We start from the raw sequence: 26,536 nt of genomic DNA on the forward strand, positions 1-26,536 counted from the left end.
CTGCAGGTAGAGGTGGAATCCCCATCTATAACTGTATGTAGTCTGTTGGTTACCCATCTAATGGCATATGGATTAATCCCCAGCTGGGTAATTTTCTTAATGATACCTGCATGGGGGATTGTATCAAAGTCCTTGGACAAGTTGAGATAGGCAGTATGTACTGATCTGCCTTCATCCAGGACTTTGGGGACACTCTTGAAGAATTCCACTAGGTTTAGCAGGCAGATCTGCCCTTAACGAAGTCAAACTTTGCCAGGTGCAGAGTCTGAAGATCACCAATGTCCTTGTTGATAAGGTCCAAGATGATTCTCTCTATGGGCTTACAGACAAGGCTGGTCAGGCTTATGCATCTATAGTTGCCTAGGTCAGTTGAAGTACCACCTCTGTGTAAGGGAATTACAGTTGCTGTTTTCCACTCTGCCAGGACAAAGTCTCTACTTAGACTGTGATTGAAGAGAGTACCCAGTGGTTCCACTAACTCTTGCTTTACACCATTTAGTAAGCATTCTGGGATGTTATCTGGGTCCATAGAGCCTGTGTTTTTGGCCTTGGCCAGTATGGTTATGACCTATTCTTTGGAGATAATAAGTATGCTTTAGGGTATGATTGGTGGAGACAGGGGAGTGAACTTTTTGCCAGACCTGTCTGCTAACAGGCTGGCGATGTCCTCAGGTTCAGTATGTGTGGTACTGTCCACTCTGAGTTTGATACAAATCTGGGCCTTCCCTTTTATATTACAGACATAGCTAAAAAATGCCTTGTGATTATCCTTAGCTAAAGATGCTAATTTAGTTTCATAGTTAGCTTTAGATGATTTTACAAGATGTCTAATTTGTTTGTTCAAGTTATGGAGGGTGTTCTTCTGCTGGGACTGTCCCCTGTAATTCCTGGACATCAGTTTCTTTCTCTTGTTATATAAACTATTTATGCTAGATGGTCACCAGGGCAGCTTGTTTTTTTCTGAGCAAGTTTTGATCTGTTCTGTTATGGCTACGCCTATATACTTGTAATGGTATTTATGCAAGGCATTTGTGTACACCTCCATATAGGAGTCTTTACTGTCAGTGGTGGCAGGAAGTTTAAAAGTATTTATGTCATCATGTAGAAGGCTATAGTTTGCTTTGGAGAAACATTTCAACCTTTTGGAAACTGGGGGGGGGGGGGTCAAGTGCAATTGTTACATTGAACGTGACTAATTTATGGTGAGACCTTACCAGATCACACATGGGGTGGTGCTTTGATCACTCATGTTGGTGAGTACTAGGTTAAGGACATTTGAGCCCCTTCTGGGGGTGTGGGCTAACTGTTCCAAACCATTTGTGTTTACAAAGTTCAGGAACCTTAGGACAAGTGTGTTTGAGCTCATGTATATATCCCAATTGATGGAAGGATAGTTAAAGTCACCCATGCCTAGGGTGTTTGGTTGTATTATGCATGACTCAAGTATGTCCAGGAGTGCACTGTGTAGTTTTCCTGGTGCATGTTGGTGGATCTGTACCTAACAATGACATGGGTCGGGGGTCTTTCCTACAGTTAACTGGACTTGGAGTAACTCTAGGGAGTCATACTGCTTAACCAGTCTTGAGGTGTATTTTTCCTTTATGAAGATGGATACACCTCCTCCTTTGGTACTTTTATGTTCATTTTGCGGCCTGAATGTGTGGAAGGCATTATAGGCTTTCATGGCTGGAGTACTCTTTGCAGCCCTAAACCATGTCTTTGTGACTGCACAAATGTCAACATCTTCCCAAGTAAGTAGTGCCTCCATTGAGTGTAGTTTCCGATTTACAATCCTAGCATTAAGCAGTAAAACCCTGAGTTTGTCTTTTGAAGATATTTTTTACATCAAGAATTTTGTTCTTATGACATTGCCTAAAAAGTCACTATGGAAGAGGCAAGTACCTTTGCCTGTAACCGAAAGGCAAGAGATGATAGATGAAGACCATCCTTGGCATTGCAGCATGATCTGTTGACCATATCATCCCTGGCTGACAAATACTGGATCCCCCTGAAGTGACATCAGTAGCTAAGCCAATCAATAATTTTTTTGTTTGTATTGAAGCATAATCCTAGGTGAAGGTAGAATTCTGCTTAGGGCTACAGATAATCTGAGAGTTCAGTCATCTCTTTTCATATAGTCCAGTGAGGTATGTCTCAAGTCATTTACTCCAACATGGAGTATGACAGAGGTGTAACTGTGCTTGTTGTTGAGACACTTGAGTGCGTGCATAACTTTGCGGATCCTAACACTTGACAGGCAGCTGACCATAACTTTCTCCTTGTACAACCTGGTGAGGGGGACATCTATGTGGTGTATTGGTTTTCAGGTGTTTTGCCTTAAGGGCTTCATGGGCAACACACTGATATGTTTGTTTTTATGTGTAGTGGGTTGCATTGGGACTGTAATGTGTAAAGAAGATTTTCATTTGTGGTCTCTGCTCTTTTGGCAAACTTCTAATGATTACCTCTGCATATGTGGGGTTATGTGTTGTGCACTTGGTTTGTTGAGAAGTTGAAGTGTGTCTGCTGACAACCTGTTTGATATCTGGTTTGTTGTTACCTGAGAGAGAGAGAGAGAGAGAGAGAGAGAGAGAGAGAGAGAGAGCATTTATTCTAGATTCATTGTATAGTTGCATCTCACACATATTGTATTTGTAAGTTTTTGGAGTACATGGTTGTCAGGATACAAGAGGCAGAAGAAGCCTAGGTGTTTAAAACACAGGTACACTTATTAAGCATATTTACATAGTCTTTATTAGCAGAGCTATTTTGTGAGCAGCAACAACTGGGCATGTCTATGACAGCCATAGGTGCCACCCCAGAGGTGACTTAATCACATAACCAGTAGTAAAGGTTGTGCTTGAACAGAGTCATTGAGGAGCACTGTTTCACAAGCAGTGGGCACCTATAACAGAGGACTGTGAGTCACCGGGGGATATATCTGTCCCCTGCATGTTCTGTATATGTCACATGCTAGGTTGAGAAGCCTGTGCCAAGTTATTCCTGTCCCATGTGATTTGCAGATGTCCAGCATTTCTAGTAGGACAGGGTCTAAGACTTCTCTGTAGGTCAGGAATAGGTCACCGCTCAGCAGCTTGCAGGATACTGAGTTTAGTGACAGGTCTTATAGTCTTTCCATGTATGTGATGTTTGGAAGATCTGCATTCTCTCAGTCAGAAACCACAATTTATTCTTCACTTACTGCAGTTGTCTGGTGAGGTACAGACAGAAGGGAGCCTTGCACTCAATTACTGATCTGATAAGAGTGGAGTACAACAGAGCTATGCTGTCTCTGGTCTTGTATGTGATGTCTAAATGTATGATGTGCGCAATACAGAATGTGTGTCTCACCAGTATGGACACATAGTGATGAAAGTCTAGATTGCTATGAACATGTGTTCACAAGTCTCACAACACTGTGTGTGAGCTGGGAGAGCTTCTATGTATATCATGATTAGCAGGGATACATCATTGCCAAAGGGGACAGTAATGCATCAATTGCTGTACGATTCAGTGTATGAGTTTGGCACCAATCATTTGTCTCTGTAGGTCCCTTCTATAATATGTTACCATCACTGGGGGAATCTATATAACTGTGCCAATTAACAGTCATCTGCAGATGTGGAAAACCACAGGTCACCTGCCATTGTCTGCTCTTCAAGGAGGTTGTTATGCCACAGTTGAGGGCCCAGCACAGATCCTTGGGGTATTCCATTGGTAAGTGGCTAGTGTGGAGGTGCAGTCCCTAACTTTGAGAGTGTGTGTTCTGCTGGTGAGCCAATTGGCTATTCAGCTTAATTCCCAGATGGGACATTTTCACTATAAGACATAAATGGGGGGTATTGTCAAAAACCTTGGATAACTGAACATAGGTGGTATGTCCTGTTATCTTTCATAAGGTCTTCGGGGGTCAATATCAAAAAAGTCCATGAGGTTCAATAGACAAGATCTATCCTTGACAAACACAACATGGGTCAACACAAGTGTGTTGAAGGTCACCTATGTCCCTGTGGATAAGGTCCATGCTGATCCCTTCCTTAGCTTTGCAGATAACGCTTGTTAGGCTTATTGGTCAATAATTGTAGTTCTGCATGTTACCAGATTGATGTGCATTACATATGACATAGCATTTCATATTACTTTCTGTAGCATAGGTGATATGTGTGTGGAAAAATTACTGTGGCACCAGGGTTGCAGTACTTGGTGGGAGGCAGCACATGGCTGTGTTGTAAATATGTGACATAGTGTGAGATAGGACCTTTATTTTTAATGTTTCCACATGTAATGTTGTGTTATACACAATAAATGGGCAATAAACAGCAGTAATACGTAATAATATGTAGTTTTCCATCGTGCAACAATTAGCAAAGTGTATACGCATGGGAGTTATATCTATGCGAGCTGCATTACTAAAGTCTGACAGCTAGTACTGAGTCTATGAAACACACCTGCTGCTTAACTGACTCTGTGACAGCACATGTTAATGCATTAACACTTTTCTTTTTGGGGCCAGATGGTACTGGGTTTGAATCATTTTCTCTCTCTTTCTCTCTCTCTCTCTCTCTGTTCTTTTTTTATTTTTTTTTCTTTGCCACTGTTTTTGCAATGTGCTGCTTAGTGCAAACATGGGAAATGGAGAAAAATTAATGTCAGATTTGGCTATGCTTATCTGGTTTGCGTAATGCGCAAACTGGACAACTAGCCCACCGAGAAAGCAGACAGGACCCAGACAACCAAGAATTGAAACCAGATGCATTCAATTAATACTACTGGGTATCACGCAAATGCTCTAAGTGATGTTGCACTGTGGTTAACAGTGAGACCTTAAGAATGATTATTAAACTTGGAAAATGTCATTTACCTCTTTCTGTGGCAGCATGTGCATGTGTAGGGCTGGAGTCCAGATGGTCCTGGGTTCTAGTACCAGGTGTGCAACCTTTGTTTTTTGACTATGCGTATAGTGTGTATTATGTTCCTGTAAATAGATTCCTGTTATCTAGAACTCAAAACTATCTTGCCTTTACATTTGACTAATATGCTTACACAACTGCCTGTACATCAAATAACCTTGAAATTGTATTGCTTGCCACTGTTACGTACCACTTATCATCATGCAAACATGTTGCTCAGCAGTGCACAGTGTTCGCGTGATGGTAAGCAGTGCACAACATTTTTAAACAGTGTGCACCCTCCCAGTAAATGCAATAACTGAAACTGGTGGGAAACGGTTGGTCTTTATTGTACCTGATCCATGGTAGACATGGCAGGTGATCATGTAAAGGGTGTGAGATTTAGGGCTCATAAATGGGGTGTTCATGAGTCCAAGATTTTTGTTGGACTTCTAATGAAATACCACATTTCCAGGTTGATGCAGGGGGAGTATTCTGGGTCCCAGTATAAGTCAGAGGCTTGTGCCCAGGCTGTAACCCTTTCCACTGGTATCTACCACACTGTTGAACAATGTAGGTATTACTACAATGGCCTACAGAGGAGGAAAAGAGATACCCTTGACCATTGGATTGAGGAACTTAAGATGGAGAACATCCCACAGATGTATAAGTATCAACTGCAAAGAGTATTTGTAAGGCTTAAAAGCTGAATATTGGCAAGACTGGTATTCATAATGGCATTCTGTTCTGTTCTGGTTTTTCCACAGCTGCCATGGAAAAGGAGTGCAATGTTAGGACCCATGGCGCTAGATTGTTGAGGATGGAGGAGGCAGGTGGTATGTATGCAGCAGAAGAGGAGTGTTACTGTAGCATTAACAGTTAAAGACAGCTTGTTTTGTATTTTATACAGTTGTATCAAATTGAGCATGCATCTCAACTGTAAAAGCAAGTGTGCATGCAATAGTCTGTAGCACAAACCAAGAGTATAATATTAGACTTTAGTCAAAGGTGGTGGATTCAAATACCACACTTCTCAACTATACAATACTGTTAATTATTGCATTATATGAAACTTAAAGGTTTAAAGCAAAAGCTCTATACCAGTAGCACACATGCCCTGCTGTAGACTGTAATCTGTATAATTGGAGCACACATATGTGCAATATATGCACATGTAGAAGAGTACTTTCTGCAAATCTGTAGTAAAGTGTGCATATGTTAGGAGCTGGTAGTCTTAAAAGTAATAGTTATTCATTATAGGGTAGTAATCTTAAGAGTAAAGATTAAGATAATAGAGTCAAATAATTGTATTAATGCATTGCATGTTACATATGCAGGTACTACTTTTATAGGTTCATAGGTTCATAGGTGTGTACTAGGCTAATGGCCCTGGAGCAGTTACAAGCCTAGCCCATAGGATTACCCTGGCATTGTGCTACCCGACCTTAGTTCCCAGTGCCTTTGTCAAGAAAAGCTACTGGAGTGATCCCTGGGGTGAATTTTCTATTTCCCATCCACTCAAGAGTCCTTTTGACCAAGCAAGTGTTCTCCCTAGCTGCACATGCATTGTGCTAGCAAAGGCCCCCACCCAACACATGCATACATTCAGATACCCATACACATACAACCACATTTACTCAAGAACAAGCAAGCACCCCCACACTTGGTCATACTCAAGAAAATGCTCACCCATGCATTCACATGTAATGTAACAGCAGTGAAGCTGGTGCACTGATGCAAACAAAAGCATGATTGCTAAAGTGATTCACTATATTGCCCCTGTTTTGTAATTAGGATATCACATCAAATATTTTTAGATATGGCTGTAAATAAAAAAAATAAAGTTAACAGATTGTATTACTTCATGCAGCAAAGAATCTGAGAAGTCTGAAAAGAATACTTTATGTAACCACATACAAGTTTAAGATTCATTAAAGTGAGTCACATAAATGTTAAATACATAAAAATGGGTAAAACAAAAGCATTAAATTTATTATTTATTTATTATTTTTATTTGATTTCGCATTTGTTGACCGGGCTAGTCTAACTGGATATATGTCCATTTTTAGTAGAGGCCCGGGGAGATAAGCTCCAAGACAAGCTGTTAACATAAAAAATTACAAAGAAATATATAAAAAATGGAATTATAGTAATATATACACTGACAAATCAGGTTAATAAGAAATCATTTGAAGAGATATCAAATACAATGAAAACTGGAGTTTCAAAAATGACATGTAGGTACATTCCATAATGCAAAAAGGAGGCATACAAGCTAGTTCAAAGTACAGGTAAAGTACATCACTTAATGGCAAAGAAAAAAGGAGGTATACAGGCTGATACCATATGCAGTACATTACACAATGTAAGAGGCTGCTTAAAGATCAGTAGTAGTAATAAAGAGTTAAAAAGAAAAATTAATAATGCATTTTATTTTACAAATAAGTGAGAGAGGGAAGGAAATAATGAGATACAGAGCATAGAAGTCATATATTGTTAAAAAAGGAAATGACAGAAAAATTAATTAAAAGAAAAAGGGAAGACAGAGCATAATTTGGGTAGAGTAGATGTTTAGGCAGGTTTAGTACAGGGGCATGACCAGTGTGTTTTGAGGAAAAGTTTCAGTCTTTTTTTGAACAGTGATAAAGAGGAAATTGAGGAAAGGTCACAGGGTAGAAGATTCCAGAATTTTCCGACAGTACTGGAGAAGAGAGAATCCCCAGCCCTTTTGTTAGATTTAGATGTTTTAACTAGAAGTTTCTGAGATGAACGTAAGGACTTCAGATTATTATAGGGGGTGATGATGGTAGAGAGACTAGGAGTATTGGAAGGTTGGTAGAGAGTTTTATGTGCAATGATTAGTTGGTGGTACGTGATCAGATTCTGTAGTTCCAACCATTCAAGCTGCTTTAAATTAACACAGTGGTGAGTTTTAAATGGGTTACCTGTAGCAAATCTGGCTATATTATTGCAGGAGCTTTCCAATTTACTGAGGTTGTTCTTAGATAGCTTGGTGAAAATGGAAGAGGCATAGAGGGGTGTAGAGATTAGATGAGTATGTGCAATATTAGTTCTAGCTGTAGGTGATAGGAAGGGTTTTATTCTGTACAGAGAGCCAAGTTTTTTGTTGACAGATTTAATAGTGTTGTTAACGTGAATGTCAAAGGAAAGATTGTTGTCTATGGTGACACCAAGTAGCTTGGTAGTTAGGTCGGGTGATATAATGGTGCCATTAGTGGAAGAAACAAAAAAAATCTAAGGGGGAGGACTTCAGATTTGGATTGAAAAGGAGGAGTTTAGTTTTTTTGGGGTTTAAGAGTAGGCAACAATGAGTGAACCATTGTTCCACAGTGTTAAAGACATTTTGGGTAATGGAGTGAAGGTCAGAGGTGGTTTTAGTGGAGCATATAAGTGTGGAGTCATCAGCATATTGTATGCAAGTAGCTTGGGGAATTGCTTGATGAAGTTCGTTGATGAATATGGAGAACAGGAGAGGTTATAATATGGACCCCTGAGGTACACTGAGGTTAACTGGTAGGTGGGTAGATAGAGTGTTATGCCAAAGTACAGCCTGTTGTCGTTTATTTAAGTAGGATTGGAACCATTTGACAGAGAGTGCATGTAAGGACAGGGATTTGAGGATATCTATCAGAATTTGATGATTTACCATATCGAATGCTTTGGACAGATTGATAAATAGTGCTGTGGAGAGCAAATTGCAGTTACGGTTTTTGTTAATACAATCTGTAAAGGAAAGGAGGGCAGTGATAGTGCTATGGGAAGGTCTGAAACCATGTTGACAGCTAGAGAGCAAGTTATTGAGGATTAGGTGGTCTAGCAATTGTCTATGTATGCATTTCTCCATGATCTTTGCCAAAGGAGAAAGATGAGCTATGAGACGATAATTGGAGAATTCGGTGGAGTTGCCACCTTTGTGAAGGGGGATAATATGGGAGACTTTCCAGATACTAGGGATGTGGCCTTCACTAATAGCTCTATTGATAAGAATGGAGATGGGGCAAGCAATCAAAATGGATATTGACATTCCCCAGCCACACTGATTTACTTCTTTGTGGGCTTTTCTTTTCAGATATAACAGTATAAAATGGATTACGAATAACAAAGAATGGTGATAACTATAACAGATGCCCAAGTTCTCTTCATCTTCAAAAAAGTAAACACTTCTCTGGTGTAGTATTAATGACATTATCATTAATGTCGATAAATGTTGCATATCATTAGACTTCACAAAAAAGACTTCAATTGTGAATACAAAGCAAATAGTCAACTCCTAAAAATGACTGCATTTTATAGCTTTAAAATAAGCCACCTGAAATAATTTGCAAAAGTATTATGATGCCTAAAAAAACACACTGGGGTGGAAAACCTGAACTGGGTGAAAAGGCTTCAGGAATGGTCATTTCGTTTTTTACAGGCTACTAAGAGATGACCTCTGCTCCATCTATAAGGCAGTATCTAATCCAATCATCTTTGAAAGCCTATGCCTGGAATTTAGCACTGGAGAAGTTGACACCAGATCCAGGAACTGATATTAAAAATAAATATCAAAAATGGAAAAAAGTGACAGATATAATCTTAGAAGGTGACGTGTATTACACTTGTAAAATTAATTTCTCCTTACAATTAAATTGCTTTCACTTACAATTAAAAGAACTCAGTCATTAACTTCTTTAAAAATATTCTTGATACATAGGAGGCAGAAAATATCATGACTGCATTGCAGAAATCAAGCTTCTGTAAGTCTAGTAGGTTGTGAGCTTCACAATCAAAGCTGTGAGCTTACTACTTGTCAAGTTTCATCTTCTTTCAACAGCAAGCATTCTGAATCTGTCCTAGGCACACTTGAATTCCCTGAGTATTTCCCATTGCTGTAAGTTTTGTTGTACCGTGCAGCCTACATGTCAAAACTCATCTTACTATCTTGGTCTCTTGGGTGATCATAACAAGTCCCAGTTATCAAATTAGGGGATAACAGGACAGTAAGGTGATTCAGACAAAAGTGTTCCATCTCCCCTACAGTCTATAACACTAGAAATATAAAATCAGAAGTGGGTTGTTTAGAGGAAGACTAGTAACAGCAAACAAGTACTCTGAAGTCATCATTGCCTTTAGCTATAAAAATATGAGTTACATGAGATCAATCTGGCAATGCTGCCTTTTGTATGTAAGAGTCGATCTCAGCTTAGTAAGGTATTAATGGTCTGTTTTCAGAAAAAAAAAGTTAATCGAGTCGACTAAAGTTAGCTCTACTGTGGCTTTTGGAAATAGCATTCGGGGGGAGGAAAAGTAATTAGTAAAGGAAAAATATCTACCTTTCATTAACTTAAAAGAATTTTTAAGTCTAACTTAAAAAAAGTTCATCCATGTAGCAGATTAGGTATAACTTGAAAATGAAGATAGCATTGTTTTACTTAAAAGCTGACTACATAAGCAAGTTTATTTGTACATCAAAGGGCATAATCTGCACCAACTGTTCCTAAATTTGTATCAGATTTAATATATATTTGAAAAAAAATGTCATCTACTAGTCATAGCCCTCTAGAGAAAATAGCCATACAGAGACCAGGCTCACTGGGCAGCACTTCAACAAAATTCTGTCACACAATTCAAGAACCAGTATGCAAACTGCAGCAAAGATTCTTAAGATCAGACCTTCTCTAAATTCCCTTTTTTCAAAAGCTCTATAATCCTCTCTCTCACATCTCAAGTAGTTTATTTTATCCTGGAATGCTGGGGCACTGCCTTCCCATTATTATATTTTTAATAATCTTAGCACCCAAGGCTCCCCCTTAGAGTACTACTCTATCCCTGTTACTTGTACTGTTTGAAAATTGTTTTAGTTGCTTGTGTGCTTCTTGTGATAATTGTGTATTTGCATCTTAGTTGTTCACTGGCGAACATTTAATCCTTGAAGAAAAATATGGTATGTGAGAGATGTATATACACAATCTCTCTGGAGACAAGACTCCCATATACAAACACTGATAATCTGGTTGTCAGAGAGATGCATTACATCCACCACACACAATACACTCCCCCAGACATAGACCCTCTTATGCTGAGGTATTTAGCTGCATTCAAGTAACCCCACCAAAGACCTCCCAGACATTCCACCTGCAAACAATATCCTCAGAAAACTTGAAAGCACTCAGCTGAAAAAACATCTAGCACTGCACATACAGCCACACGCAGTAGAGCCTCATCTACCAAGCCCATAAAGCAAGCCAATACACTGTCCAGGTCTCTAGTCATAGGACACTTCATTGTATGACATACTGATACCCCACTCACCAGATGGCAAAAGGAGATAATAACAGTCAGTTGCCTTTCAGGGGCCAGGATCCACCATGCTATGCATGCACTCAAGTCATGATTCATAGTCCATGTAGGTGTAAATGACCTGAGATGTACCACCCCAGACTATATGAAACGAGACATTATGGAACTCTTCGACTACGTGTCACAGGCTGGCATATGCCGAGCACTGACCAGCATTCTACCTTCACCAAGGATAATGGCAGATAATGAACAGAAGCTTGACTTTAATAATTGGCTTAGTTTTGTTGTTATTCTAGGGAAATACATTTTTTTGTCAGTGTGGAAAGACATGGTTAACAAGTCACATTACTTTGTCAAGAATGGTCTTCCCCTGTCCCCTCTAGGCTTTCCATTATTAGCTAAAACACTGTCCTACCCCATAGAACCTTTTTTTGGTAATGCCAAATTGACAAATCTTCTAACATAGCAGAATATCCCCAAGGAAATCTAAAGGTGTTACTGCTAAATGCCATGAGTCTGAAGAAGAAACTCCACTCCCTCCAAACTCTCCTCACCTTTGGAAATGCAGGCATCTGTGCTTTTACTGAGGCATGGTTTAAAGCTGCAGAGAGTACCCCAGCAGTGCAAGGCTTCTGTGCACTCTACACATTTAGACCAGCAACTGCATAGACAGGGAGTAAAGGCGGAGCTGTCTCAATCTACATCAATAACAAGCATACAAGTAGCTTGGTTAAACAGGAAAATTCATTGAAGTTCCTGCATGTCTAGATTACCATAGACAGTCCCATACCATATCATAGCATGATATAGGTCAACCTCTGTCACCAGAAACACATAGCTCATACACAGACGTATTAGAGAAACTCAATATTTAACCAAATATCATACTCATGGGGAATCTATGAGGTGGTCAGAGATAAATATGTTTGGGATAAGAAGTAGATGAGGACTGTGAGAAGGGCTAATTATGGTTAGTTTGGCGGAAGTGATACTACACATGAGATGACCTATAGTTGGTGGTAGCAGTATGGGGAGGGGTGACATAGCATACTGCTACTACCAGCTATAACAATCCTGTGGAGACAGGTGGAAGGTGAAGGAGGAGTTAATCAGTTGGTTAGAGCTGTGACACAGCATACAGCTACCATCTAACAATCCTGTGGGGAGAGGTGGAAGAAGGAATTAATCAGTTGGTTAGAGCTTTGACACAGCATACAGCTTCCACCTAACAATCCTGTGGGGAGAGGCAGAAGGATTGGGAAGAACTAATCAGGTGGTTCAGAGACATGGGCGCCAGAACCATAGAACACGGGGGGTGGAAATCCCCCCACTTTTGCAGATCATCCATACCTGTGATATTTAGTTTTCCATGCCTCCAACTGCCGTGGTGATGTCAGCATACATATTTCCGGTTGTTTTGCGAGCAGGAACACAGAGTTATTCAAGCTGTTGCAGAAACTGATTTAGTCTCAGAAGCCTGAGATGGAGCGGATTAGCATCTGGACAGACAATAGTAATGGAGCAGAGTAGTCTCACAGGATTTAATTGCAGAGTGGAGCGGGAACAGACGAACAGGAGCTGAAGTCTGTTGTCTATCAGGGTGTGTACACTGCATATTGGTGTGTGTGTGTGTGTGTGTGTGTGTGTGTGTGTGTGTGTGTGTGTGTGATTAACTGCCCCCAGCAGGATACATCTGGTGGCTAGAGGTACTCAGGCTCAAACCCTGTACCTTGGGTACAGGTAAAAAGAGCCTAAAGTCCCTAGTCACCATAACTTGTCAATTTATGCCTCACATTGTTGTTCTGTTCCTCTGGTTTTGCAGGACTGGTAAAACAAAACCTTTTATTCTAGCAATTTTCTAAGGTTATAAAATCAATATTTGAAATGTGTCCATAAACCTTTTATTCTAGCAATTTTCTAAGGTTATAAAATCAGTATTTGAAATGTGTCCCTATTTTGGGGCTGTATTCCCCCATTATTGGCTTTGTTCTGTATTTTTGTGCTAAAAGGCTGAGAACTATGGTGAGAAGTGAGAACTGAATTCACTAAATGATATGATAGCCATTTAAGTTTGTCTTCCCCTCTTTCAAGAAACTGCTGGTTTAGCGTAGTGGTATGTTGCTCTGACTGTAGTGCACAAGGTTCTGGGTTCAAGACTTGGCAGTGAAATGCATGGTGGTAACAGCATTTTATGCAAGCAACTTTCCAAAATTATACACGCAATGTTTAAAACGTGTCCCTGGTTTTTGTCCTTTTGCCCCCCCCCCCCATTGAAAATAAGTTCAAGAAGTTGTGCAACATGCCTATGGCTTACACTCTACTGTGCTTCTGTGTTTATATACTGCGTGTAGAGGTAGACTGTTATCATGGAAATGTTCTGAATAGGGCAGTTTTGTCATTATTGGTGCATGCATTTTGCTTCATTGCCTACTGGAAAAATGTTCAAACAATAAATTTTAAAATGCAGTTGTGTGTGGAGGTATACTTTTATCATGGAAATGTTCTGAATAGGGCAGTTTTGTCATTATTGGTGCATGCATTTTGCTTCATTGCCTACTGGAAAAATATTCCACATACAATTGCATTTTAAATTTATTGTTTGATGTAGACTGTTATCATGGAAATGTTCTGAATAGGGCAGTTTTGTCATTACTGGTGCATGCATTTTGCTTCATTGCCTACTGGAAAAATGTTCAAACGATAAATTTAAAATGCAGTTGTGTGTGGAAGTAGACTTTTATGATGGAAATGTTCTGAATAGGGCAGTTTTGTCATTATTGGTTAATGCATTTTTGTTTCATTGCCTACCGGAAAAATGTTTAAACAATACATTTAAAATGTGCTAATTTAAGTCTAACAAGTGTGCTGTATTATACAAGGAATATAATTTAATACAATCAGGAAGGTGAATCAAAGAATGCATACATGTATGCATGGCCCTAAAAATGTGTTTGAAAACAGCCCAGAGGAAAGTGAGAAAGCCTCAAAATCATGGGCAAATTTTAAGCTTTACTCTTGTTACCAAAGCAATGGATGAAGGCAAAACAGTTCACACCACATTACCTTGACCTGGCCAAGCCTTTTGACACAATCCCCTACTCAGGTGTAGTACAAAAGATGATTAATGTAGGAGCAAACACTTATATCACCAGCTGCATTGCTAACTTTCCTCACAGGATGCAGGAGATCAAAACGGGAAGAGACCAGTCACCAATGGAGTCCCCCAGGGTTCGGTGCTGAGACTTTTTTTGTTTGGCATATACATATCAAAAGTAAAAGGAAATACAAACAGCTTTGGCCAGCTTTTTTAAGTGTGAGATGACTGCAAGCTAAGAGAAGTTATTGAATCCCCAAATGATTTAACCATCATGCAGGAAGGTTTGTCTCAAATAATAACTAGTGTCAAAATCATGAGAATGCCCTCTGAGAACTGATCCAATTGTTTGGCATTTGGGAATTTGTGTGTACAGTGACCTAACTTTTGACCAACATGTGCCCAGAGTCATAAGAAAGCCATTCTATATTGCACAGCTTATAAACAAATTGATTGTGACTAGATCTAGAGATGTTGTTGTCCCCCTTTACAAAGCTCTCATTATGTCAATCATTTTGTATAATGCCCACTTTGGCATAGGTTCATAGATTAGTACTAGGCTAACTGCCCTTGTGGGCCATTTTAAGCCTAGCCAATTATCCCTTGTGAGAGTCAAACCCTGCACCTTGTGTTTGTAAGGCAAACACCTCAACCATTAGGCCACCCTCCCAACCCTATCTGTCCAGCCCCATGCAACAATTGGAATACCTTCAGAGATACCTTACTGAAATAATACAAGTCCTGAACAATAGATCTTGCATGGACCACCTCAAAGATTTATTACTATACTCAGTATCCTACAGAGTGCTTAGAGGTGACATGTCTGGCATACAAAGCATCCTCCAACATAATACAGATGGACCTACTGAACATCAGCAAGTCAAATGGCATCAGAAATTTTCAGTCCAGGTATATAAACTGAATGTTGTGGAGAGATGGATATATCTCACAGAGTCTACCACTGTTCCGGAACAGACTATCCATAAAAATAAAGCAAAGCTCTTCCATCCATATTCAAATGCAACTTGGATCTAAGGATGGGTAATAGAAAATGTACTCCAGGATTTCCCCTCATGCCACTAATGGATAAAGGCAGTTCCTAAATGCTGCATCCGTTACATGGCCCCATCAAATTATCTATGGTATGATCACAGTTGTTCTCACTAGGGCTAATATACAATTACCAGCCATGGGGATAGCGAAGACCAATCAGAAAATGTTAATTCAAGCACCAAAAGGGAACTGGCTAAGCTTAAAATGTCCTCCAAGTGAACCTATGTTGTGGTAGCAAATAGTTATAAAAAAATTTCCCTTTTTAGTTCACTAAGTGCCCCTGTCACCCTTGCTCCCCCCCAGTCTTTAACAGCTTCCGGCGCCTATGTTCAGAGAAGTCATTTTACCTTTTCAAAAAGGAAGGATTTTGCATCCTATTTGAAGGTGTTTGGCACATTTATTTGGCAAGGGTAAATGGGAGAGAATTCCACTCTTTTGCCACTTGATAAGCATATAGTGAATTCCCGTGAGAGTTGTGTGAGGAACTCACATTTGCCAGACATTTTTCAAATGAATGGAGAGTACGAGAAAGGATATACCAGTGCAACAGACTGCTGAGAGAGGCATAGGCTTGTGGATTGTGTCTGGATTTTTGGGCCATTCTTAATTATTGAGTTTGAGGAGGTTAGGGAAATTTCATCAGTTTAAGCTATTTGACAGCTACAGTGGTATGTTCTGTTTGGAAGGTTGGTGGCAAACTTTGCAATTTTGTTGTTTGCTCACATTTTTTATGTTGCATTGACTGTAGGATGGTAAAGATTGTTAATGTGTATGTCAGAGGAAGGATAAGGTAACCAGTGGCAGTGACCTTCCATGCCAAATCAGGCAAAATATTTTGGATCTAGAGAGCATACCAAGTTTTTGGTTGGCCTTATGGGTTACTTGGTGAATGTGTAGATCAAAGTTTATGTGTTTGTAGTGATTCCAAGTAATTTACAGCAGTGGACTAGTTCAATTACTGTGCCATCAGATGATTGAAGGGTCACAAGGGATGAGCAGTGTTGATAGTGGTATATGATATGGTGTGAACAGCATACGTTTTGTTTCCTGAGGTTTAAAACAAGGCTAGTTCCAGAAGCCAGGTTTCCATAGATGTGAAGCATTGTTGAGTGACTTTTTGACATACAAGAAACACAGTACAAAGAATTAGTTGAGATAAAATCATTTTAGCTAGCAGATCTAGGAGACTCTCTCTCTCTGATACCCTCCCTGTGAGAGGAATAAAGACACCTTGTTGTAATTTCCAGCCACCCTTTGAGTCACAGGTGGGATACCAGAGTTCAGTCTAGTCATCTGGATTACCTCTGTTTACTTTTTGAAAGTCAGAGATAAACAGAGATGAACAGATGATGATGGAGTCATCTGTAAACGGGATCAAAGTGGAGTTGGTTGGTTAGTGCAATGGGCAGATTGTTGATGAATATAATGAAGACAAGTGGGCTGAGAATAGATCTGTGAGGGACACTGACTGTGATGGGGAGGAATATGGAGGAAGTTTAACACAATTTTACACTCTGAGTTCAATAGTGAAGGTAAAATTTGTAGCATAGGATGGCTTTCTGAGAAATGAAAGGAGAGCTGTATGAGGTTGACAGGCATATGGTGAGAGGAGATTGTGGTTAAGGAGAAAATTTAGCAGGTGAGTGGCTACATTTCTCTAAGATTTTTGAGAGACATGCTGGAGTAGCTATGGGTCAGATGTTAAAATATCAGAGGATAGGCCAACTTTGCATAGTAAACGCATGAAGGATTTTTTTTTCCCAAATGGAAGGGAAGTATGCTTCCTGGATGCTTCCAGGATTGATCTGTTATTTAAGATAGAGAGAGTGTAAGCTAAACTTTCAACTGCTAGTTTTAGATATTCATTGAGGAGGTTATCTGAGGCTGTGGTGGTAACTCTAAATTTTCTTTTGAGCAAATGTTCAGTAGTTTTGGTTGGGACTGGTTTGAAGTCAAAAGGATTTTCAGTATGGCATGGGGGAGATGGAGCTGGGTCTGTATTCCGGTTAGAGCTAGAGAGAGAGGTAACAGTATTAATAAATTGTGTACCAAAGGAACAAGTTGCATTGAGGTATTTGGTGCAGCATTTCTATTTGGACAGAATAAAAGTTTTTTGCCTGAAGTTATTTGGTCTTTCACTTTAAGTGAATATAATGCTAACAGCTGTTTGCTGTCTTGTCTTTTTGCCAGGTGTTTCATGCTTTATTTCCTCAGTGCATTGTTTGGTAGGTAGGGAGAGACAGGAGGCTGGAGAAGATTTGATTCTTGTGTCTGAGTGGTACAAGGGAATTTAGGACAGTTAAGAAAATATTCTTAATGTGGTGGTCAACTTCATCTAGTGTTAGGGGCTTTAATGTGATACAGTTGTAAGCATGGAGGGATGCACTGAATGAAAACTTGTTGGAATTTGAAAAATTCCTGACAACTTGTAGATTGCTGACTTGCTTTCCTTGGGGAGAGAGTAGTTGCTTAGGGTATGTGGCAGAATACCTGAATGACTGATGTTTGGTTTAGAATTTAAAATCTAGTCTACTATAGATAATGAACTTGTGGGTTTATTGTGTCTGGTAATGTAGCTAATTGAGTGCAGGTGAAAAAGTTTATGTAGGGAGGTTATAGTGTAGGGGTGTTAAGGAAGACCAGCTGATGTTTGCATCACTTAGGATGATAGCTTTAAGTGGTATATTGGAGAATAACCAAGAGAGAATTTTTTTCAATATGTTAGTTTGAGCTACTAGTGGGTGGGATATAGAGAGGTGTTGGCATTGCTAATCTTTAGAAAGGATACCAGGATTTCTGCTGATACATGGCAAATCAAACATGTATATATATATATATATATATATATATATATATATATATATATATATATGGTTCCCTTGCATTTGACCTAACATCTTCTTCTTTTGGCTTTTTCCCAGTTAGGGGTCACCACAGTGGATCACCTGTCTGCTCATGATTGGCAGTGGAGTTTTTTTTATGGTGTCGAGTTGCCAGCCCAACACCCAACCTTCCACAGAAGGCACACACATGCACATACTCACACCTAGGGCCAATTTAGAGTGTCCAGTCCACCTATAGCATGTCTTTGGGATGTGGGAGGAAACCGGAACACCCGGAGGAAACCCACATGACCACAGGGAGGACATGCAGACTCCACACAGAATGCACCCCAGCCGAGGATAAAACCAGAGAACCTCTTGCTGTGAAGCAACAACACTAACCGCTGCACCACCGTGGCTGCCCGCATTTGACCTAACATAAGTTTGACAAATGCTTGGGTGTGATTATTTAATGTCGACATTATTTATTTATTTATTTATTTGCAGTTTGTTTGCTAGGATAGTCCATTGGACCACGAAGAGCCCATTTTCAATGGAGTCCTGGGGAGAAAAGCCCCCAAATAATACAGAGAATCAAAGTAAGTAAAAAGAATAAAAACAAATACATAATAGTAATACACAGAATGCAAAATACAAAATAGTAATACAATATATACAATTGATACAATGCAAGATAAAAAGTGTTAGAAGAAAAAATACAGGTTTTTTTTTTTTTTTTAGCTAGAGCTGATAGAAACTCTAGGAGTTTATTTACAGTATGTAGCAGCTGTGGAGAGTGAGCTTGTGGAGAGAGAGTAAGTTAATGAAGCTATGTAAGATGGGAACAAGAGCATTCCCACTGTGAAGAGAGGTATGAGTGCAGTAAGGATTTGAAGGCAGAGAGACTGTCAGTGGTACGGATGAGAGGTGGGAGAGAATTCCAGTGTTGCGCTAGAGAAAAGGATAAAAGATGTTTACCTGGTGGATGGGCAGGTTTATGCAATTCTATTAGGTTTTGTGATTCAGACGTCAGACCTCTGTTAGGTTAATGCATTTGAAAAGTAGAGGCAAGAGAAGGGCTAAAGATAATTTTGTGAGCTTGGATCAGTTGATTATAGGTAAGATAGTTGGGTAGCTCAAGCCAGTTCAATTGATGTAGAGAAATACAGTGATGGGTAGAGGATCTTTGGTCAGTTGCAAACTTTGAAATTTTGTAATAGCAGGAGACGAGTTTAGACTTAAGGGAAGATTGTAGGCTAGTGAGGATAGAGGCACAGTAAAGGAGGGAAGGTTTAAGGTATGTAGTAGCTAGAGCAAGCCTGGAGGAAGGAGAGATATAGTGGCTGTGGCGATAGAGTAGGCCTAGTTTCTTATGTAGTTTTTTTTATATTTGCATGAATGTGGCTATCAAACTTTAGATGATTGTCAATAAGGACTCCTAGTAGTTTAGCAGTGGGGACTATTTCGAGGAGAGTATTAGTTTGGCTAGTAATAGAGAATGAGGTTTTGTAAAGGGTGGTGGCTCTAGATGGGGTAAATAATATTAGCTTAGTCTTGGTTGCATTGAGTGCCAAGTGGTTATCCAGCATCCATTGTTCAGTAGCTGTGAAGGCATTCTGGGTTAGTTTTGCTAAAGAGGAAGTAGAAGTAACAGAACAAATTATTGTCGAGTCATCAGCGTATTGGATGAGGTAACTGTTAGGAATGGCATGGTGAAAGTAATTTATGAAGATACTGAAGAATAGGGGACCCAGAATTGAACCTTAGGGTACACCTGTGGGACTATTTAGGAAGTGAGAAATGGCTTTTTTTTTCCACTTGACAGCTTGTTGCCTGTTTGATAGGTAACTGGTGAACCAGTTGATAGTAGAATGGGATAGGTTAAGTTTAGAAAGTTTAGTAAGGAGAAGGTTGTGAGAAATGGTGTTGAAGGTCTTTGAGAGGTCTAAGAGGAGGGTGGACACAATGTGACCAGTGTCACGGGCCTTATTAACAGTTTCCAGGAAGGAGAGGAGGGCAGTAGTGGTGCTGTGGCCAGGTCGGAATCCATGTTGTGTGGGAGTGAGAAGGTTATTACTTAGGAGGTATGGTAGAAGTTGAAGGTGGATGCATTTTTCGAGAAGTTTAGAAATGGGGATAAGATAGCAATAGTACGGAAGTGGGGGATGTCATTGTTGTTTCCTCCTTTATGGAGTGGAATAATAAATGCTTTTTTTCCAGAGATGGGGGACATGGCCCTCTAAGATTTATCTATGTATTAGTATGGATATAGGATAGGCTATGGTGTCTGCTGCAATTTTTAGGAAGCAGGAGGATATCTCATCAGGGGCATTGGAACATACTTTTAGTTTTAGAAGTATTTTTTTTATGTTGGAGATGGGGATGGGTTTAATGGAGAAAGGAGCAGGTAGAGAACTGGGGTTAGAGGAGTAAAAAGGGGTGTGGGAAGGTGTGTATGGGGAAGTAGAGTTATTAGAGAATGATGATGTTAGTTTAGCTATGGAATCAATGAAGAATGAGTTAAATTTGGAGGCTAATTCTAAGTCAAAGACATTTGGGTCTGGGCATGGGTTCTCTTTTTTACCTGGGTTAAGGAGAGAGGAGATTCCATTCCAGATTTTTTTTGGATTAATATTATAGTTGGTTTGGAGTGTGGAAAAGTAGGCTTTGAGATCTGAGATGATAAGTTTTTTTGCTTTGTTACGAAGCATTTTATATTTATTCAGAGTAATGCTGGTATTGGTTTTATGGAAGACTTTCCAGGCTTTATCTCGGAGCCACATGACAAGTAAGGTACTCTTAGTTAGCCATGGCACAGGGTTGCTTTTTGTGCGTATTGTTCTCCATGGGGCAAAGGAGTCAAGCAGGTGTAAGAAAGTTGTATTAAAGTGGTTAACAGCATTATCTAGGGACAGAGTTTTTAAAGGATTCCAGTTTGTTCTTTTTAGTACATCTGAGAATTCATCAGGGTTAAAGATTTTTAGGTACCGGGTAAAGGTATAGGTATGGGCTAGTTGTAGGGATGAGGGAACCCGATGGGCAAAGGTGGGAAGGTGGTCACCTAGTGGGTCTGGAAGGATACCACTATTAGTGATATAGTGGGGATGTGAGACTAGAATCCAGTCCAGGGTGCTCCCAGAGAGAAGGTCTTTGGAAGGTCTGGTTGTTCTGGTTTTCCAAAGACATGCATCTGGAGCATTTCTCCCCGGGCCTCCGCTGAAAACAGGCTCTGTGGAACCTAGTCAGACTTTCCCGGTCAACAAATGTTAAATAAATAAATAAATAAATAAATAAATAAATAAATAAGTTGAGAGAATTTATAAAGACTGATATTTATGGAGTTGGTAGGAGATTGAATTGTGGCCCAATTAATGTTAACGTCACTCAAAATTATGGTTTCATTCATAATGTTGGAAGAAACCCAGGAGAGAATGTCTTTGAGGACTGGAATATTGTCCCCAGGAGGGATATAAATGGTGATAACACAGATAACTTTATGGTTGTTCATGTGAAGAAGGGCTGGAAGTAGTTCAGCATTACCAAATTTGGGAATAGCTTTGGAGTATGGAGTAATTAGGAGGTTGGAGTAAAGGAGAGCAACACCTCTTCCTTTTTTGTGTGTTCTATCTTTTCCAAAGATGGAATAGTTGTGTGGAATTAATTCTGAGTCTTTTATATGGGGTTTGAGCCATGTTTCAGACATGGATAAGATATCGGGCTGATTATGGTGAAGCCAGGTATGGAGATTGGGGATTTTATTTCATATGCTTTGGGCATTTAAAGCTGTGAATTGGAGGGACCTACCAGTAGAATGGGGTGGGTAGGATGGGGAGGTAGAGTTTTGTTAGGGGTAGGGTCCTGGGTTTGGATGTATGTCACCAGAAATAAGGATAAAGATAATGTGGTGAATATGGAAGAAGAGGTATTTAAATTGTTTAGTATCTAATTTATTGGTTGTAAGCTTAGTTGAGATAGAGCTGGTGTAGATGGTAGTAGTGTTTATAGGGTTACTTAAGATTTTATAGGAGAAGAACATAGTATTGTTGATAAAGTAAAGGCTAGGTGATATGCAGGATACGTGGGGTACATGCTGTATAAGGACTGAGGTAGTAGTATGGTATGAGGGGGAGTGATTGGTATAGAGAGGTCTGGTGAGATAGTTAAGATACAGTAAGGTAAGAAGGAGTAGTATTTGTATTGATACTGTGACAGGTCTGAAGGACATGTAGTTTTAGGATACTTGGAGGTGGGGTGTAGTAAGAAATTAGGGGTAGAATATTTTTAGAATTGTATGCAACGAAGTGGGAGGGTGAAAGGATTTGATGGGTTTGGACCGGAAGAGGTAAGTAGGTTATGGGTGTGGTAGCTAATTTGATAGGGTAGTGTAGGGGGCGGGTGGGGTTTATGTAAGTATAAGTGTGAAGGCGCTGGGGGTGGCTGGGATTTGAGGGCAGGGTAGGGGAGCAAGTGAGCCCGCAGGGCGAATGGAGCAGGTAGAACCAAGGAGAAGATTTATCAGCAAAAAAGAAGAAAACAATTGGTAAGATGTAGAGCAGCACACGAAAGGAGGTAAAGAGATGTGCGACTAGGCACCTATCCAAGGGGAGAAGCAGAATAGATTAGAAAAACTCCAGGGAGTCGCAACTTACTTATAAATTGCTGTTCATTGTAATAAAAAATGTAGGTAGCTGTGTGTGTATGCTGCCACTGAGTGGCCAAATTGGGTAACTGCAGGGTAATACATGAGTGCGTAGGGAGTGGGAAGGAGCCTGGGGATAAAGAACTATAAAGTACGTGGTAGGCAGCAGGCAAAGGCATGCTAACTTAAAGTACAAAATAGCAAGAGATATAGGATGTCCTACACAATAGGGTACATACACATTGCAGGTAGTTCTTGGAGGACAGTATGATTGCCGGAGGCCACTGTAGAATCCCATTTGGTAGTTCGGTCATGGGCAGGAAACCAAGTTCTTTTGCAGGTCAGTGAGGAACACTGGGGTGAATAGGTTGCGGCGCTAACAAACTGTAAAGGGTGGAAAAGACAAATAAAGGCAGTTAGAGAAAACATAAGGCGATGGTTTAACATATGAGCATGAAAGAAGAGTTGGGGAATGCAGATTGAGTAAATTAGGTTTGGGTGGAAGAAAAAGGTAGTGGGGAGTATCCTAGGGATATGCTTGAAGTAAGGGTATGAACATACAGGAAGCTAGAAACATAGGGGGATATATGAGGGAGGAAAGAAGTATATGACTAGTTAGAATACAGGGAACACAACAAGTAATAATGAAATACAATAGCAGTAGATAAAATACAATAAGCAGTGGTTGAATGTAACAGAAATATCAATATAATGCATATAACTGTAGAAAAACATTTACAATTATAGCACACTTATAGTGGCATCAGATAAACTGTAATGAGCTGCAGTAAGCATATGAACACATAGGAAACAATTAACAAACAGCAATGGCAGTGCAATATTTGGAATGCGGTTGAATATTCCAAATGATCTAGCCAGTACAGGTAAGAGACACCTGGTAGAGCAGCAGTTTCACCAAGTAATTAAAATCCGTTCAGACTACGCATAACATAGGCACAGAAATTCAACATTGAATTAGAACTACAACTATGTTAGCTTTTCAGGTTAACACAGAGATGATAACTTTGTTTCAAAACCAAGGTTTACAAATATATTAGCATTTCAGGTTAACACAGAGATGATAACTTTTGTGATGAACCAATGCTGTAATAATGCTGCGATAGCTACAAGAAAGTGGGTGACCTGCTAGCTTGAAATATAAGCAATTTGTTTGCTAAATTCCCAATTGTAACACAACTGACTTATACTTCACGCTGTTACAGAGCTGCAATTGCAGCAAGAATTTGGTGACTTGTTCGCTTAAACAATTAGTGATTTGTTTGCTTAAGTAAAGAATGTAACAAACAGATGTGTAGCGGCTATGCTCATGGACATCCACGTAGGTAGTAATAGCAGGCTGATTCAGTGTGCCGTTTAGCTAGAGAAGGACTCGGAAATTATGTATGGTCATACAGTCAATATGAACATGGAATGGACTGTCAATACAGGTAAGTGAGGTTGGGGGAGTGACAACAAGTGTGTGTGTGTGTGTGTGTGTGTGTGTGTGTGTGTGTGTGTGTGTGTGTGTGTGTGTGTGCGTGTGTGTGTGTGTCTGTGTGTGTGTATATATATATATATATATATATATATATATATATATATATATATATATATATATATATATGTATATATATATATATATATACACACGAGTTAGGGTTAGGTTAAGTGATGAGTAAAGGATGGGTGTTATGTGTTTGTGTGTGTGAGTTTGTGTATTTTAGGGAAAGGGTTATGTTAGGGCAGAGATGCAGTATTGTTTGCATGTTTTTGTGAATGTTTTTGTTTCTGAGCCTGTCTTATGTAGTGGTAGTGTTAGTGGAAGATTTTAATGACATTAAGGTATGTGGGTTAGGGTTGAAGGAAGGGACAGCGTTAAGGTTAGGGTTAGCACCCATTGCTAAGGTGTTGCAGGTGGGGCCCCTTCCCAAACCCTAATCCTACACCTTAACATCATTAAAACCTTCCCATAACACTGCCACTATTTGGATAAATTTGAGGCTAGTGTTATGAGGGTTTTAGTTTTAATATCAAGAGAGGAAATAGTTTTCCTCTGTCGATATTATTGTTTTAATTTCCTTTTTTTTTTTGGTCTTGGTCTTACATAGGCTTCCACCACCCAGGCTACCAAACCAACCCCTCACCCATAATTAACAACAGAGGCCATGACTCAACTCCCTACTCACCCACCTTGTTAGAACTCAAACGCTATGTAATTATCAAACCTACCAATATTAGGCCAAATGATAAACATTACTACAAACTTCTACTCAAAGCCCTCAAATTCATTACCACTCTGAATCACAGACTAGCCTCAGATGGTGATATCCACCCCAACCCTGGCCCTTCCCCTCCACTCAATTGTAATTCCACCCTATCCTCTCCTCCACTTCTCAGTCTAAACTCTAGACCCTTTAACTCTCTTCTGACCTGTCATCTAAACATCAGAAGTGTAAACAATAAGATTCACAACCTACATGCCCTTTTAGCTACTTGTTCCCCAGACCTACTATGTCTCACAGAAACCTGGCTTAAACCAAGTACGAAAGACACACAGATAATCCCACCAGGGTATGATATACTAAGAGCAGACCGAATAACTCGTAAAGGTGGCGGTGTAGCCATACTCTACAAAAATACATTACAAATCTCCCTTGCCTCTCCACAACCCCTCCTAACAAACAATGCCGAAATTCTACTTGTAAAACTTCAACCAAACAAACATAAAAGCATAAATATAGCATGTATTTACATCCCCCAGGCAACAATAATAACAAAACCTTAGAGGACTTTCTCCACTGGTTAACTCAAACTCACCCCAGGAATCCATAGTTTTAGGTGACTTCAACATCGATTGGAATTCCTTCTCATCTAGCTCCCCATCTAGCAGCATAAATCTACATGGCTTTTCTCAGCTCATATCCACTCCTACCAGACTAGGTAAACCCCAAAACAAAGACAGCATCCTGGACTGGATCCTTACTAATAAAGATCCTGACCAGTACTCAGCAGGTACTCACCCAGAGGACATGAGTGATCACTTACTCACCTATGTTATCAAATTCAAGAAAATCACCCCCTTCTTACAACCATAAAAAATCAGGAACAATAATAAATTCAACGCCTCCATTTTCCAAACTGAACTTAAAGCCCACAACTGGACAATACTCAAGTCTCTTCCTCTTGAAGAGGCAGTTATCTACTTCAACACCACCTTCCTCAAGATTCTAGATTCCCATGCTCCAATACGGTCCATTAGAACTAAAACCAAAACCGCACCATGGCTCTCTAAGGAAACAAAATCCAAAATCCTATCTAGAAACAAGATGTGGGTCACATGGCGTACCTCTAAAGACCCACACTCCCACCAAACCTTCCGCAACTTAAAAATGAAACTATAAGACTGACCTTAAATGATAAAAAAACTTCTTCCTCCACCTCCAACACAAACACCTTAATAATCCACAAAAATTCTGGGCAGGCTTAAACAAGCTCCTGCACCCAGGCCAGGCAACCACCCCCACTCCAACAACCTGCAAACAACAGTGCCCTGTAAACATTGCTAACACATTCAATAGTTTCTTCACAGAAACTATACAATCCCTGGCCACACAATTCAAACAAACAACCAGCCCACTCCACTACCCATGCCAGCTGAATACTACAACTACATCAGATCATCTATTTACCTTCGATCCAGTACCCATATCCTTTATAACATCTCTTCTTAAAAACTAAA

The sequence above is a fragment of the Protopterus annectens genome, chromosome 5.part0, assembly GCF_019279795.1.
Source record: "Protopterus annectens isolate FY-2018-M chromosome 5.part0, PAN1.0, whole genome shotgun sequence".
NCBI lineage: Eukaryota > Metazoa > Chordata > Ceratodontiformes > Protopteridae > Protopterus > Protopterus annectens.